General features: G+C 47.5%; 1 protein-coding gene across 9 annotated transcripts in view; it reads left to right on the top strand.

Moving 5' to 3' along the window:
• Positions 1–17,283, top strand: part of LOC141257273 (phosphofurin acidic cluster sorting protein 2-like) — a 552,835-nt gene that overhangs the window by 368,859 nt on the left and 166,693 nt on the right. The gene's annotated exons all lie outside the window — the stretch shown is intronic.

The raw sequence follows: 17,283 nt of genomic DNA, 5'->3' as shown, positions 1-17,283 counted from the left end.
TATAATAGATCACTCTGTGTGTAATGACTCTATATAATAGATCACTCTGTGTGTAATGGCTCTATATAATAGATCCCTCTGCGTGTAATGACTATATAATAGATCCCTCTGTGTGTAATGACTCTATATAATAGATCCCTCTGTGTGTAATGACTCTATATAATAGATCCCTCTGTGTGTAATGACTATATAATAGATCACTCTGTGTGTAATGACTCTATATAATAGATCACTCTGTGTGTAATGGCTCTATATAATAGATCCCTCTGCGTGTAATGACTATATAATAGATCCCTCTGTGAGTAATGACTCTATATAATAGATAATGACTCTATATAATAGATCACTCTGCGTGTAATGACTCTATATAATAGATCCCTCTGTGTGTAATGACTCTATATAATAGATCACTCTGTGTGTAATGACTATATAATAGATCCCTCTGTGTGTAATGACTCTATATAATAGATCCCTCTGTGTGTAATGACTCTATATAATAGATCCCTCTGTGTGTAATGACTCTATATAATAAATCCCTCTGTGTGTAATGACTCTATATAATAGATCCCTCTGTGTGTAATGACTCTATATAATAGATCCCTCTGTGTGTAATGACTCTATATAATAGATCCCTCTGTGTGTAATGACTCTATATAATAGATCCCTCTGCGTGTAATGACTCTATATAATAGATCCCTCTGCGTGTAATGACTCTATATAATAGATCCCTCTGCGTGTAATGACTCTATATAATAGATCCCTCTTCGTGTAATGACTCTATATAATAGATCCCTCTGTGTGTAATGACTCTATATAATAGATCCCTCTGCGTGTAATGACTCTATATAATAGATCCCTCTGCGTGTAATGACTCTATATAATAGATCCCTCTGCGTGTAATGACTCTATATAATAGATCGCTCTGCGTGTAATGACTCTATATAATAGATCCCTCTGCGTGTAATGACTCTATATAATAGATCCCTCTGCGTGTAATGACTCTATATAATAGATCCCTCTGTGTGTAATGACTCTATATAATAGATCCCTCTGCGTGTAATGACTCTATTTAATAGATCCCTCTGCGTGTAATGACTCTATATAATAGATCCCTCTGCGTGTGATGACTCTATATAATAGATCCCTCTGTGTGTAATGACTCTATATAATAGATCCCTCTGCGTGTGATGACTATATAATAGATCCCTCTGCATGTAATGACTCTGTATAATAGATCCCTCTGCGTGTGATGACTATGTAATAGATCCCTCTGCGTGTAATGACTCTGTATAATAGACCCCCCTGCGTGTAATGACTCTATATAATAGATCCCTCTGCGTGTAATGACTCTATATAATAGATCCCTCTGCGTGTAATGACTATATAATAGATCCCTCTGCGTGTAATGACTCTATATAATAGACCCCTCTGTGTGTAATGACTCTATATAATAGATCCCTCTGTGTGTAATGACTCTATATAATAGATCCCTCTGTGTGTAATGACTCTATATAATTGATCGCTCTGTGTGTAATGACTCTATATAATAGATCCCTCTGCGTGTAATGACTCTATATAATAGATCCCTCTGCGTGTGATGACTCTATATAATAGATCCCTCTGTGTGTAATGACTCTATATAATAGATCCCTCTGCGTGTGATGACTATATAATAGATCCCTCTGCATGTAATGACTCTGTATAATAGATCCCTCTGCGTGTGATGACTATGTAATAGATCCCTCTGCGTGTAATGACTCTGTATAATAGACCCCCCTGCGTGTAATGACTCTATATAATAGATCCCTCTGCGTGTAATGACTCTATATAATAGATCCCTCTGCGTGTAATGACTATATAATAGATCCCTCTGCGTGTAATGACTCTATATAATAGACCCCTCTGTGTGTAATGACTCTATATAATAGATCCCTCTGTGTGTAATGACTCTATATAATAGATCCCTCTGTGTGTAATGACTATATAATAGATCCCTCTGTGTGTAATGACTCTATATAATAGATCCCTCTGTGTGTAATGACTCTATATAATAGATCCCTCTGTGTGTAATGACTCTATATAATAGATCCCTCTGTGTGTAATGACTCTATACAATAGATCCCTCTGCGTGTAATGACTCTATATAATAGATCGCTCTGCGTGTAATGACTCTATATAATAGATCCCTCTGCGTGTAATGACTCTATATAATAGATCCCTCTGCGTGTAATGATTCTATATAATAGATCGCTCTGCGTGTAATGACTCTATATAATAGAACACTCTGTGTGTAATGACTCTATATAATAGATCCCTCTGTGTGTAATGACTCTATATAATAGATCCCTCTGTGTGTAATGACTCTATAATAGATCCCTCTGTGTGTAATTATTCTATATAATAGATTCCTCTGCGTGTAATGACTCTATATAATAGATCCCTCTGCGTGTAATGACTATATAATAGATCCTTCTGCGTGTAATGACTCTATATAATAGATGCCTCTGCGTGTAATGACTCTATATAATAGATCCCTCTGCGTGTAATGACTCTATATAATAGATGCCTCTGCGTGTAATGACTCTATATAATAGATGCCTCTGCGTGTAATGACTCTATATAATAGATCCCTCTGTGTGTAATGACTCTATATAATAGACCCCCCTGCGTGTAATGACTCTATATAATAGATCTCTCTGTGTGTAATGACTCTATATAATAGACCCCTCTGTGTGTAATGACTCTATATAATAGATCCCTCTGTGTGTAATGACTCTATATAATAGATCCCTCTGTGTGTAATGACTCTATATAATAGATCCCTCTGTGTGTAATGACTCTATATAATAGATCCCTCTGTGTGTAATGACTCTATATAATTGATCGCTCTGTGTGTAATGACTCTATATAATAGATCCCTCTGTGTGTAATGACTCTATATAATAGATCCCTCTGTGTGTAATGACTCTATATAATAGATCCCTCTGTGTGTAATGACTCTATATAATAGATCACTCTGTGTGTAATGACTCTATATAATAGATCCCTCTGTGTGTAATGGCTCTATATAATAGATCGCTCTGTGTGTAATGACTCTATATAATAGATCCCTCTGTGTGTAATAGTTACATAGTGTCAGGCAAAAGGTATTTTTGCCCGAGTTTTTAAAAATGAGAGATGTTTTAAAAAAGGAAAAAAAAACCCCACCCCCTATCTGTTTGTAAGTGAAGACACAGAACTCACTTTTGCTTTTCCCCAAACCAGGAATTTTTATGACCCGCCATAAAACCTCAGTCCAGGGCAAGCGCTAGTACAAACCGGAAAATCCCTCCAAAAAATCCCATTGTTTAATTGTACAAACGTTTTATGCCAATTTTAATCACGCACAGGTCTGACAGAAACATCGGAACCACGTTTTTTGAATGCTTACCTTTTTCCCATTACAATAGTATAACTTGCATAACTGAGGAATGACCGGGAACTGAGATAATGGATTCTGAGCTTCTGAGCGTCATAGAGGTTTCATATTTAATATCTATATTCATGAATATTGGTGACGGTCAAGATGATGTCTCCCTCTTGGATGTGGGACCCCCCCACACCAAGATATGGAATCTGAAGGATCTGTTAGGTCTTCTGCAGCTGGGTGGGCTCGCAAAGCCGAGCCCCCCTTGTAAGGTAAATAAGGGGTGTTCCCCAGAGTTTTGGCTGCTTACTAAAAAGCAAATCGGCCATTTTCAGGTCATTCTTCTCAGGGACGTCGAACGCACGCACTTCACGCGGCGTAAGAAGAATCACCTCTAATTTCCGGGGAGCCGTCCCTCCCACAGAATCTGAGACCATCACCTTGTGAAGCAGGTTTTGCTATTACTTATCCCTTTTATTTTAATAACTGTTGATGCATACATGTAAATTGTCTCCTTTATAATATCTTGTATATATTTTGTAAACACTGCCCCCTTTTGGGAGTAAATCATTAATTATTTACCAGTTTCGTTCTTCTTGTCCTATGTCGAGCAAACACGTTCCTCACCCGCTAATTCACGTTACCTACCAGGTACCCGATCCACCTGTTAAGCGATCGGTGGTGGCAGTATACCAGTATTTATGTGATATTGTGGTTTGAGGGTGGCTGGTCGGAGGTATATATACGTTCCTGGAAGGAACTGGTGGTATATATACGTCCTGTCACATCACGTGCCGCAATAGTCGACATAAATGAGAGCAGCTGCACCCGTGCTTATCCTCTGTCAATACCGTGTTTGACCAGCAGGATAAGGGGGCGCCAGAGAGCTGCAAGGTCTGACCCAAGAGTGGGTGTTGTTTTCATGACAAATTGGTGGCAAGCGGTGGGATCATAGGACATTAGTGATCTGGTTTGAGCAATCATTCCTCTCACTAAAAACTTGCACAAAAGTTTTGAAGATCGAACTCAGTGTTTATTAGATCTGAGACAATACTGTATGTGTAGCAGTTACCCCTACCCTTCTTCGCTTTTTCTTTTCTATTTTTATTTTGGTGATCATGGTCGTAGTTGGGGAGTCCTGGTATCACCAGCAGAAAAAGGACACTCTTACTGGAATATGTATAACCAAAGGCATTGACCCCCACGGCAAAAGCAAAGAACAAATGATTTCTGAACTGTTACAAGGTGCTGCAGAGCCCGTCCGACAGCAGAGCCCTGATGAGGGGGCGGCCAGCCAGGGCCCGGATGGTGTTGCTGCCGGGGTCCAACCGGTGATTGCCAGCCATACCCGCAACCAGGGTAGTGTGGACCCCCACCTGCAGATGGCCTTGGAGGAGCTCGCCACAGACAATCATGATGGACGACTGGAGCTGATCCTGAAATTCCAGGAGCGGGCTGAGCGACAAGCTGACCGAGAGGCTGCTGAGCGACAAGCTGACCGACAACACCAGCTGGAGCTAGCCCGGATTCAGAAGGAGTCGCCCTCTACGCAGACCCGTGAGTCCAACAGTGCCAGCTGCTTTAAACCTCGTCCTGAGCACTTCCCTGTGATGGAAAAGGATGGGGACTTGGACACATTTCTGCGAGGCTTTGAAAAGGCCTGCAGGCAGTATCAGCTGCCCATGGACCAATGGGCAAGATATTTGACTCCAGGGCTCCGAGGAAAAGCTTTGGAGGTGTTTGCTTCCCTCCCTCGAGAGCAGGATGGAGACTATGAGGCCGTCAAGCAGGCCCTGATAAAAAAGTACCAGCTGACTCCGGAGGTTTACCGGAAAAAATTCAGAACCCTCCAGCGTGGACCACAGGACACCTACCGTGATGTGGTAGACGGGCTCAGAATCAACTTTGAGCAGTGGATCCAAGGACTGTCAGCGACCACCTTTGAGCAGCTAAAGGACCTGATGGTGAAAGACCAGTTCCTGCATCTGTGTCCGACTGAGGTACGGCAGTTCGTGATGGATCGGGAGCCACCTGATGCCAATAAAGCAGCGCAGATCGCAGACACCTACGAGGCCAACCGGAGACCAGAGGTGCGGAAGCCGGTCGTCGCCAGCTGGAAAGGGGGTAAGCCATCAACCACCATCCCTGCCCCTGCCAGCCGACCTTCCGGAGGCCTTTTTCCCGTTGCCAAGGCCCTGCCTGCATCCGATGCCCGCAGGTGTTATTCCTGCAACCAGACTGGTCATCTCAGCGCCACTTGCCCAGAGAAGCAGAGGAAGAACCCTCCATCCAAGGCCCCAGGGCCTAATGCTTCAGTTCTTTTGGTGGGTGGGCCGGTTGGGAGGGCCTGTGAAAACTTTCAGTCTGTCAGGGTGGGGGACACTCTCACTGTAGGCCTCAAGGACACTGGGGCCGAACAAACCCTCATCCGACCTGAACTGGTGTCCCCTGAAGCGCTTATTCCAGGAAAGACCCTGACTGTCACTGGGATTGGGGGCGTCCGATGCCCCTTGCCCATGGCCCGGGTTTTTATTGATTGGGGTGCGGGGAGTGGGGTGAAGGAAGTGGGAGTATCCAAAAACCTACCTGCAAATGTTTTGTTGGGAACTGATTTGGGGAGGATGTTTGCTTATTATGTCCCTGACACCCCTCCCCGATCTGATACGGTTGGTAAGGTTAATGCTAATAATGTGAATGTCAATGCTTTACATGATGATGGTGATGATGATGATGATGATGATGATGATGTTGTTGTATTGGAAGGTGCAGGAGAACTCAGCCATGTCACTCTGCGGGGTGATGTTGCTGAGGATCCCCTAGCAGGAGCAAATGTCAGTGCCAAGGGTAATGGGGAGAGGCACGAGGACCATGAAGCAGGTGGTGCTGTGCCAGTGACCAGTGTCACAACAGAAGGTGACCTGGCTGATGGTAGCTGCCGCATACGTAGCACTGTGCCTGAGGTAATGGAGGATGATGGAGAAGTAGTGCTCATGGCCTCTCAGGCTAATGAGACGGTGTTATTCCCCGGGGAGACGGCCTATATAGCCGCTGTTACCCGCAGTCAGAGTGCCCAGAATGCAAGTAACGCCCTGCCTTCTGGACCCTCCTCGGACAGAGGAATAACAGGATCAGGTATGGACCCAGAGCCGGTCCCAGAGGGTCCCAGTGAGGACGTGGCCTTAACCTCACTTCTGGCTTCCTCCAGCCAGGAGTTTCAGGCAGCTCTGCACTCAGATGATAGTCTGGAGACGTTAAGGAGCCTCGCGGAGAAACCCACCTCCGAGTCGGATAAGGAGAGGGTATTCTGGGACCAAGGGAGGTTGTACCGGGAGACAGTTCCCTGTACACCCCAACAGGAGTGGCTGAGGGAAAGACAGCTGGTCGTCCCCTACCAATTCAGGGACGAGTTGTTGCGGATCGCCCATGAAATTCCACTCGCTGGACACTTGGGGGTTAGCAAAACCAAGGCCCGGCTGTCTCATCACTTTTATTGGCCCAAAATGAGGACAGATGTGGTGAACTACTGTCGCTCCTGTACCACGTGTCAAAGAGTGGGAAAGTCAGGGCCGGCCCCCAAAGCCCCCCTGATCTCTTTGCCAGTGATAGAGGAGCCTTTCCAGAGGATTGCTGTGGACATTGTGGGACCACTGGCCATACCCAGCAGCTCTGGAAAACGATTCATCCTTACCGTGGTAGACTATGCTACCCGGTATCCGGAGGCAGTAGCTCTGTCCTCAATTAGGGCGGATAAGGTGGCGGACGCCCTCTTGGCCATCTTTTCGCGAGTAGGATTTCCCAGGGAGATGCTTACCGACCAGGGGACTCAGTTCATGTCACGCTTAATGGAGGCCCTATGTAAGAAAATGCAGGTGCAGCATCTGGTATCGAGTGCGTATCACCCACAGACCAATGGTTTGTGTGAGCGATTCAACGGTACCCTCAAACAGATGTTAAAAATGCTGGTTGAGACCCAGGGTCGCGACTGGGAGCGTTACCTCCCACACCTGCTATTTGCTTACAGAGAGGTTCCACAGGCCTCGACGGGGTTCTCCCCCTTTGAGCTCCTGTATGGCAGGCGTGTCCGAGGACCCCTTGGGTTGATAAGGGAATTCTGGGAAGAAGAGCCGAGCTCCCCAGGAGTGTCCATCGTGGAGTATGTCATGCGCTTCCGTGACAAGATGCAGACCTTGACGCAGTTGGTGCATGACAACATGGCGCAAGCCCAGGCTGACCAGAAGCATTGGTACGACCAGAACGCCCGAGAACGGACCTACCAGGTGGGTCAGAAGGTGTGGGTGCTGGTCCCCGTACCAAAGGACAAGCTTCAGGCGGCCTGGGAAGGCCCGTACGTCATTCACCAACAGCTCAACCCGGTCACCTACGTGATCACCCTTGACCACGAGCGGGGTAGGCGGAAGGCGTTTCACGTTAATATGATGAAGGCTCATCAAGAACGTGGAACCTGCGTCCTACCGGTCTGCAACCTGCCCGAGGATGGGGAGGATGACCCCCTCTTGGACATGCTCGCCCAAGCGAAGGCCAGCGGGTCCCTAGAGGATGTAGAGCTAAGCGACTTGCTATCCGCAGACCAGAGGTCTCAGATGCAAGCAGTGCTGAAACCCTTCCAAGCAGTGTTCACCAACCTGCCTGGCAGGACTGAAGTGGCGGTCCATGAAGTGGACACCGGGAATCATGCCCCACTCCGGCGGACAGCCTATCGAATCTCCGACGAGGTGCAGCATGTCATGCGCCAGGAGGTCGAGGAGATGCTGCAGTTGGGGGTGATTAAGCGGTCCAAGAGCGCGTGGGCCTCACCTGTAGTCCTGGTGCCTAAGAAGGACCGGACCACCCGGTTCTGTGTGGACTACAGGGGGCTCAACGCTATCACCGCCTCTGACGCACAACCAATGCCACGCATTGAGGAGCTGCTGGAGCGGTTAGCCAGCGCGAGCTATCTCTCCATTATGGATTTGAGTCGGGGATATTGGCAGATTCCCTTGAGCCCCGGGGCTCAGGAGAAGTCCGCCTTTATCACCCCCTTCGGATTGTATGAATCCACGGTCATGCCCTTCGGCATGAAAAATGCCCCTGCCACGTTCCAGCGAATGGTCAACCACCTGCTCCAGGGACTGGAGAGGTACGCAGTAGCGTACCTGGATGACATTGCCATCTTCAGTCCCACCTGGGAGGATCACCTCGAGCATCTGCAGCAGGTGCTCGGGCGCATTCACCAGGCGGGCTTGACCATCAAGCCGGGAAAGTGCCAGATGGGCATGAACGAGGTCCACTACCTGGGGCACCGGGTAGGTGGGGGTACTCTGAAGCCAGAGCCTGGGAAGGTGGACGCTATCGTGTCCTGGCCCACCCCCAGGACCAAGAAGCAGGTGCAGTCCTTCTTGGGCACCGCAGGGTACTATAGACGCTTTGTGCAGGACTATAGTAGCCTTGCGAAGCCCTTGACAGACCTCACCAGGAAGAGCCTACCCCATTCCGTCAAATGGACGGATGAATGCGAGGTGGCCTTTAGGGCTTTGAAGACTGCCCTGAGCAGCTCTCCTGTACTAAAGGCGGTCGACGGCACACGGCCACTCTTAGTACAGACCGACGCCAGTGAATTTGGCCTCGGTGCTGTACTCAGCCAGGTCGACTCGGGGAACCAAGAACACCCCGTGTTGTACCTAAGCCGGAAACTGCTGCCGAGGGAAGTGGCCTATTCCACCATAGAGAAGGAGTGCCTGGCCATTGTATGGGCCCTCAACCGCTTACAGCCTTACTTGTACGGGCGCCCCTTCACTGTCGTGACTGACCACAACCCCCTGAGTTGGCTGCACACCATGTCAGGTGCCAACGGAAGGTTGTTACGCTGGAGCCTCACCCTCCAGCAGTACGACTTTACTGTTCAACACCGCAAGGGCAGCGAGCATGGCAATGCCGATGGGTTGTCCCGGCGAGGGGAGCCTCCAGACATACGCTTGGAGGAGTACCAGAAGGTCCTACCTCCATAGCGCAGTCAAAAAGGGGGAGGTGTCAGGCAAAAGGTATTTTTGCCCGAGTTTTTAAAAATGAGAGATGTTTTAAAAAAGGAAAAAAAAACCCCACCCCCTATCTGTTTGTAAGTGAAGACACAGAACTCACTTTTGCTTTTCCCCAAACCAGGAATTTTTATGACCCGCCATAAAACCTCAGTCCAGGGCAAGCGCTAGTACAAACCGGAAAATCCCTCCAAAAAATCCCATTGTTTAATTGTACAAACGTTTTATGCCAATTTTAATCACGCACAGGTCTGACAGAAACATCGGAACCACGTTTTTTGAATGCTCACCTTTTTCCCATTACAATAGTATAACTTGCATAACTGAGGAATGACCGGGAACTGAGATAATGGATTCTGAGCTTCTGAGCGTCATAGAGGTTTCATATTTAATATCTATCTTCATGAATATTGGTGACGGTCAAGATGATGTCTCCCTCTTGGATGTGGGACCCCCCCACACCAAGATATGGAATCTGAAGGATCTGTTAGGTCTTCTGCAGCTGGGTGGGCTCGCAAAGCCGAGCCCCCCTTGTAAGGTAAATAAGGGGTGTTCCCCAGAGTTTTGGCTGCTTACTAAAAAGCAAATCGGCCATTTTCAGGTCATTCTTCTCAGGGACGTCGAACGCACGCACTTCACGCGGCGTAAGAAGAATCACCTCTAATTTCCGGGGAGCCGTCCCTCCCACAGAATCTGAGACCATCACCTTGTGAAGCAGGTTTTGCTATTACTTATCCCTTTTATTTTAATAACTGTTTATGCATACATGTAAATTGTCTCCTTTATAATATCTTGTATATATTTTGTAAACACTGCCCCCTTTTGGGAGTAAATCATTAATTATTTACCAGTTTCTTTCTTCTTGTCCTATGTCGAGCAAACACGTTCCTCACCCGCTAATTCACGTTACCTACCAGGTACCCGATCCACCTGTTAAGCGATCGGTGGTGGCAGTATACCAGTATTTATGTGATATTGTGGTTTGAGGGTGGCTGGTCGGAGGTATATATACGTTCCTGGAAGGAACTGGTGGTATATATACGTCCTGTCACATCACGTGCCGCAATAGTCGACATAAATGAGAGCAGCTGCACCCGTGCTTATCCTCTGTCAATACCGTGTTTGACCAGCAGGATAAGGGGGCGCCAGAGAGCTGCAAGGTCTGACCCAAGAGTGGGTGTTGTTTTCATGACACATAGTTACATAGTTAGTAAAGCCGAATAAAGACTTGCGTCCATCAAGTTCGACCTGTTAGTTCTGTAATTGCTAAAGTTGATCCAGAGGAGGCAAAAACCCCAAATGATTTGGCCAATCTTCACCTGAGGAAAAATTCCCTCCCGACTCTGAAACCAGCAGTCAGAATAAATCCCTGTATCAACCTACTATTTTATTTTATTTTTAAGTATATGCAGAAATCTGCCTGGTATCTAGAAATGCATCCAGTCCCCGCTTGAACTGGTGTAGTGACTCCGACATTACCGTCTCCTCACTCAGTGAATTCCATATTCTCACTGCTCTTACCGTAAAGAACCCCTTCCTATGCTGGTGCTGAAACCTTTTCTCTTCCAGTCTTAGTGAGTGCCCTCTTGTTACCGTAATATCCCTCCTTTTGAACAAATCCCGGGCAAGGTCTCTATACTGTCCCCTAACATATTTGTACACATTTATTATGTCCCCCCTCAACCTTCTCTTTTCCAGGCTGAATAGTCCTAGTTTTGCCAACCTCTCTGGGTATTGCAGTCCCTCCATTCCCTTTATTAATTTTGTTGCCCTCCTTTGTACCTTTTCAAGCTCATTTATATCCTTTCTATATATTGGGGCCCATAACTGAGCACAGTATTCCAAGTGTGGTCTGACCAGTGCTTTGTACAGTGGAAGAACAATGTTCTCATCCTTTGCAGCTATACCTCTTCTGATACATCCCATTACCCTGTTTGCCCTTACAGCAGCCGCCTGACTTTGGGCACTCCAATTTAGTTTGCTATCAATCAAGATGCCCAAGTCCTTCTCCATCTCTGAATTCCCCAATGATTTCCCATTCAGTGAGTACTGGTGACTTCCATTTTTCCTTCCCATATGTATGACCTTACATTTCTCCTCGTTAAACCTCATTTGCCATTTAATGCTCCACCTACCCAGCTTATCCAAATCCCTCTGTAGGTCTGCACTATCCTCTTTTGTATGAATTGTTTTACATAACTTTGTGTCATCTGCAAATATTGATATTTTACTATTTATCCCGTTGACTATGTCGTTAATAAAGATATTAAATAACATTGGGCCTAGTACAGACCCCTGTGGTACCCCACTAGTGACGCTTACCCAATCTGAGTATATTCCATTTATAACCACCCTCTGCCTTCTATCCTTTAGCCAGTTAGCTACCCACTTGCAGACATTTTCCCCCAGCCCCATCATTATCATTTTGTATACCAACCTATTATGTGGCACGCTATCGAACGCTTTTGAGAAGTCGAGATACACGACATCCACTGGTTCCCCCTGATCTACTCGAGAGCTAACCTCCTCGTAGAAGTCAATCAGGTTTGTTTGGCAGGAGCGATTCCTCATGAATCCATGTTGGTTCGGGATTAAAAGATTATTAGCATCAAGATGCTCCGTAATTGCCTCTTTAATGAAGCTTTCAAAAATTTTGCCCACAACGGACGTCAGACTCACCGGCCGATAGTTTCCGGCGTCACTTTTCGCTCCCTTTTTGAATATTGGCACTACATTCGCCTGTCGCCAATCAAGTGGTACAGACCCAGTCTCAACAGAGTCCTTAAATATAAGATATAACGGTCTGTCTATCACATTACTTAGTTCCCTTAGTACCCGTGGGTGTATGCCATCAGGTCCTGGTGATTTGTTTATTTTAATGTTACTGAGGCGTTTCTGTACCCCAGCTTGGGTTAGATTTGTCATACTTAGTGGAGGATTAAGTTTGTCACTTCTCATTTCTCCTGTTAGTTCTATTTCCTTTGTGAAAGTTGTCGAAAAAAAATTATTTAATAGATTAGCTTTATCCTCATCTTTCTCTATGATTTTGCCTTCCTCACTTTTTATCGGTCCAATATTATCCGATTTAATCCTTTTACTATTTATATACGTAAAGAACAGTTTGGGATTTGATCTACTTTCCCTAGCAATACGTCTCTCTGTTTCCTCCTTTGCTATTTTTATTTGTTTTTTGCAGGTTCTCGTTTTTTCCTTGTAACACATTAGTGCTTCCTTACTGTTTTCCTGTTTTAATCTCTTGAATGCCTCTTTTTTGCTATTTAACGCCCCTTTTACGTTCTTGTTCAACCATATTGGTTTCCTCTTATTTCTGGCCCTTTTATTCCCATACGGTATATACCTCTCGCACTGAGTATTCAGAATTCTTTTGAAGGTTTCCCATTTACTATTCGTATTTCCTTTGATTAAGAACTTTGTCCCAGTCTATAAGTTGAAGGTTTTCTATCAGCTGATCAAACTTCGCCCTCCTAAAGTTTAATGTTTTAGTTGTTCCCTTATTGATAACCCTACTGAAGGGCATTTTGAAGTCGATAATATTATGATCGCTATTACCTAGGTGCCCCCCTATCTGTACCTCAGTTATTCTATCAGGCCTATTAGTCAATATTAAGTCCAACACGGCCTTCCCTCTCGTTGGTTCCTGCACTAGTTGGGAGAGATAATTATCCTTGATATTTGTCAAGACTCTATATAATAGATCCCTCTGTGTGTAATGACTCTATATAATAGATCCCTCTGTGTGTAATGACTCTATATAATAGATCCCTCTGTGTAATGACTCTATATAATAGATCGCTCTGTGTGTAATGACTCTATATAATAGATCGCTCTGTGTGTAATGACTCTATATAATAGATCCCTCTGTGTGTAATGACTCTATATAATAGATCGCTCTGTGTGTAATGACTCTATATAATAGATCGCTCTGTGTGTAATGACTCTATATAATAGATCGCTCTGTGTGTAATGACTATATAATAGATCGCTCTGTGTGTAATGACTCTATATAATAGATCCCTCTGTGAGTAATGACTCTATATAATAGATCCCTCTGTGTGTAATGACTCTATATAATAGATCCCTCTGTGTGTAATGACTCTATATAATAGATCCCTCTGTGTGTAATGACTCTATATAGTAGATGCCTTTGTGTGTAATGACTCTATATAGTAGATCCCTCTGTGTGTAATGACTCTATATAATAGATCCCTCTGTGTGTAATGACTATCTAATAGATCCCTCTGTGTGTAATGTCTCTATATAATAGATCCCTCTGTGTGTAATGACTCTATATAATAGATCCCTCTGTGTGTAATGTCTCTATATAATAGATCGCTCTCTGTGTAATGACTATATAATAGATCGCTCTGTGTGTAGTGACTCTATATAATAGATCCCTCTGTGAGTAATGACTCTATATAATAGATCCCTCTGTGTGTAATGACTCTATATAATAGATCCCTCTGTGTGTAATGACTCTATATAATAGATCCCTCTGTGTGTAATGACTCTATATAGTAGATGCCTTTGTGTGTAATGACTCTATATAATAGATCTCTCTGTGTGTAATGACTCTATATAGTAGATCCCTCTGTGTGTAATGACTCTATATAATAGATCCCTCTGTGTGTAATGACTCTATATAATAGATCCCTCTGTGTGTAATGACTCTATATATTAGATCCCTCTGTGTGTAATGACTCTATATAGTAGATCGCTCTGCGTGTAATGACTCTATATAATAGATCCCTCTGCGTGTAATGACTCTATATAATAGATCGCTCTGCGTGTAATGACTCTATATAATAGATCCCTCTGCGTGTAATGACTCTATATAATAGATCCCTCTGCGTGTAATGACTCTATATAATAGATCGCTCTGCGTGTAATGAATCTATATAATAGATCGCTCTGCGTGTAATGACTCTATATAATAGATCCCTCTGCGTGTAATTGTAGCACCCTGAGGATTCGGCTGCTACAGGGGTATTGCACCTCAACCCAGAGGTGTGATATTCCACTCCCGGGTAAGGATGGAGTGTGGAACTGAGCTCAGTTAGCTGCATGCACTACACACATCCCATTTCCGAGGAACAGACCGATGGTACTCCCACTAGAGAAATGTGCAGGTACAACAGTGTCTGTTCCTGGCTGGAGTGGGAGGGGGGTGGAACATCCCAGTAGTGTAGGGGCAGATAGGGGGAGCAGCCTGGGTAAAGCTAGGAGCTCATTGGGTGCTGGTCACCTGAGCTCACACATAGAGGGAGTATATAAGGTGGGAACTATCTTAGATCAGGGTCAGTCTGTGAGAAGTCAGTCAGTCAGTCTGTCAGTCTTTTGTCAGAGCAGAGCAGAGGAAGAGAGCAGAGGAGAAGAGCAGCTCCAAGGCCCAGAGAGAGAGAGGAAAAAGAAAGACCCAGAGGGGGAGACAGAAGGAACTCCAAGAGCCCAAATTAGACCAGAGGGTGAAGAGTTGGCAACAGGGTACCGGATCCCAAGCTGGCAGAGGCTACAGCACACCTTAGCCAGGAACCGGAGGTCGTGGGCAGGATCTGCCACGATCACCCACTAAATCCACCCGGAAGGCAGACCAGGAATAGGGTCAGGGAACCCAGAGACAAGGGTTTCCCACCAAGAGGCCCGAGGGAGCCGGACATAGGTGGATCCCTGGTGGGGAAGGCCAGAGAAGAGGACAGGACAGAAAGGGAGCTCAGGACCACGCTCCAGAATCACCTGGGGGTTGGCCGAGTCCAGGACCTGGTGGACGCAGCACGGCTCGGGTGGTCACTTAAGGCCGGAGTGACCAGAACAACTGCAGTAAGTAAACAAACCCTGAACTGCACAGCCCGACTCTGAGTCTCATTTCCATCCTTGCTGCACCACCACAACCCCCATCCTCTGCAACTGACCCCCTGAGGCTATACCCCTCCCGTTGGGGGTTATACTACCTGAGCTGCACATACATCACCAGCCTCAGCGGACCCTGCTGCAGCGGCGGCCGTATTGACCGCAATTCAACGGGTGGCGTAGTCGACACAAAAGAACATCTAGTAACATCATAAGGACTGCCACACACTGAGCTTGACACCCTGGGCACGGACCGGGTCACAGCCACTCGGAGACTACAACCCCCATCTGATCCGGCTCCGGGTAATCCCCTAACAGCACTGGCCCAGGGGGCGCGTCAACTTTGGCGTAGTCGGCAGGATTACGTGCCCGCAACAACCGGGTACTGCGTGCCTGAAGAAAAGTTCACCGTTACCTTAAAAAGAAGTCTCCCGCCGGTTCCGGAGGGTCCCCGCCATCGGGCCCCATCACAGGTCGTTTCCCGCCAGTTGTCCGCCATTTGCAGCTTTTTCCCGCCATCCATGGAGTTTCCCGCCACTGGGAGACGATTCCCGCCATTTCCAAAGATTTCCCGCCTTGGAAGAGCGGACGCCATTATGGACGTGCCAGAGGGTGGCAAGAGGTCACCTCCCATCGTGGGCCAGGTCGAAGAATGGCGCCAAAAGCGGAAACCGCGCCCACCAACAGAGACTGTGATGCTGGAAGTGTCCATCAGCGTGAGAGAACTGCCCCTGGAACTGACAATCACAAAGTTGCCCCGGGACCACCCTCAATGTGGGCGGAGACAGAACGAGAGAACGAAGATGGGTGCAGCCTGGAGCAGTCTGGAGAGAGCGCACCCGGAGACAAGACGTCTGGAAGAGAGTCCAGAGAAAGCACACCCGGAGATGGAGGGAGAGCCAGGCAGCACCGACCCAGTGGTCAGGAGCCTGATGCGGGCCGCCACTCCAGGCAGCACCGACCCAGTGGTCAGGAGCCTGTTGCCGGTCGCCACTCCAGAAAGCCTGCTGGAGATCCTAACACAGCTCCCCCGAGATCGGGAGTGTGCACAGACTGCGCTGGAGGGCCTCGCACAGAGGTTGGCCCGGGTGCAACGAGAGACGTTGGCGGAGTGGAGCCGAGAGATGGCCCAGCAGACCGAGACTCGTCAGCGGAGCACGCCACCCGAGACGAGGAGACAGACCGCCTCTGAGGATGGCGCAGGAGGACTGAAGGCCGGAGACGGCGCCGAGAAGGGAGCCGAACGAATGGAGGCAGGTAAAGGGGACGTCACTACCCCGAGCCGGGAAACCACGTGCCTGCCCCAGCTCCCCGTCGCAGAGCCCGAAGTACCCCCTGCCGTGCCCGTCGCTGCAACGTCACCGCCGCAGACTAGGCCTCAAACGGAAGCCGCGACCCCTGTGACGTCACACGCCTCGACCCCGAGCGTGGCCAAGCAGGAAGTACCATCGGCCTGGTCGCAAGGCCTAGTACCCCCGGGCGACGCAATACCAACAGCGCCCCCTACCTCCGCGGAGCCCCCGGCCTGGTCGCAGGGCCAAGTAACACAGGGCGCCGCCGTTCTTACGGTGCCCTTTACTTTCAAGGTGCCCCAGGCCTGGTCGCAAGGCCTGGTTAACCCGGGCGCCGCTACCACCACGGCGCCCATAACACCTAAAGTACCGCACCTGGGTGAGGACCTGTTCGCCCAGCATACGTGCCCGGATGGGCAGCCCTTCGTATGGCCCCAGGAATACATCCAGCTGGAGCTGCAAAAAGCAAGGGCCATGTGCGAACCCCTGATCCCGGCTCCAAAGCCCATAAAGAGGATCTCGCCCCCGCTAGAAGAGACCCAGTTTGAGTGGGATCCCACCGGAGAAGACCTCATGGGGTTCATTCAGGAGACTCGGGCAGCCGCAGCGGAGCGTGCAGAGTGCTGCCGCCAGCAGCTCGAGGTCTTTGAGAGGGAGCGGAGAGAGAGGCGGGTCCGGGAACAACAAG

Source organism: Phyllobates terribilis, unplaced genomic scaffold (genome assembly GCF_046119375.1).
Source record: "Phyllobates terribilis strain yellow unplaced genomic scaffold, ASM4611937v1 Scaffold_3__8_contigs__length_932513732, whole genome shotgun sequence".
Classification (NCBI taxonomy): Eukaryota; Metazoa; Chordata; class Amphibia; order Anura; family Dendrobatidae; genus Phyllobates; species Phyllobates terribilis.
This window is presented reverse-complemented; position numbering and strand designations above follow the sequence as displayed.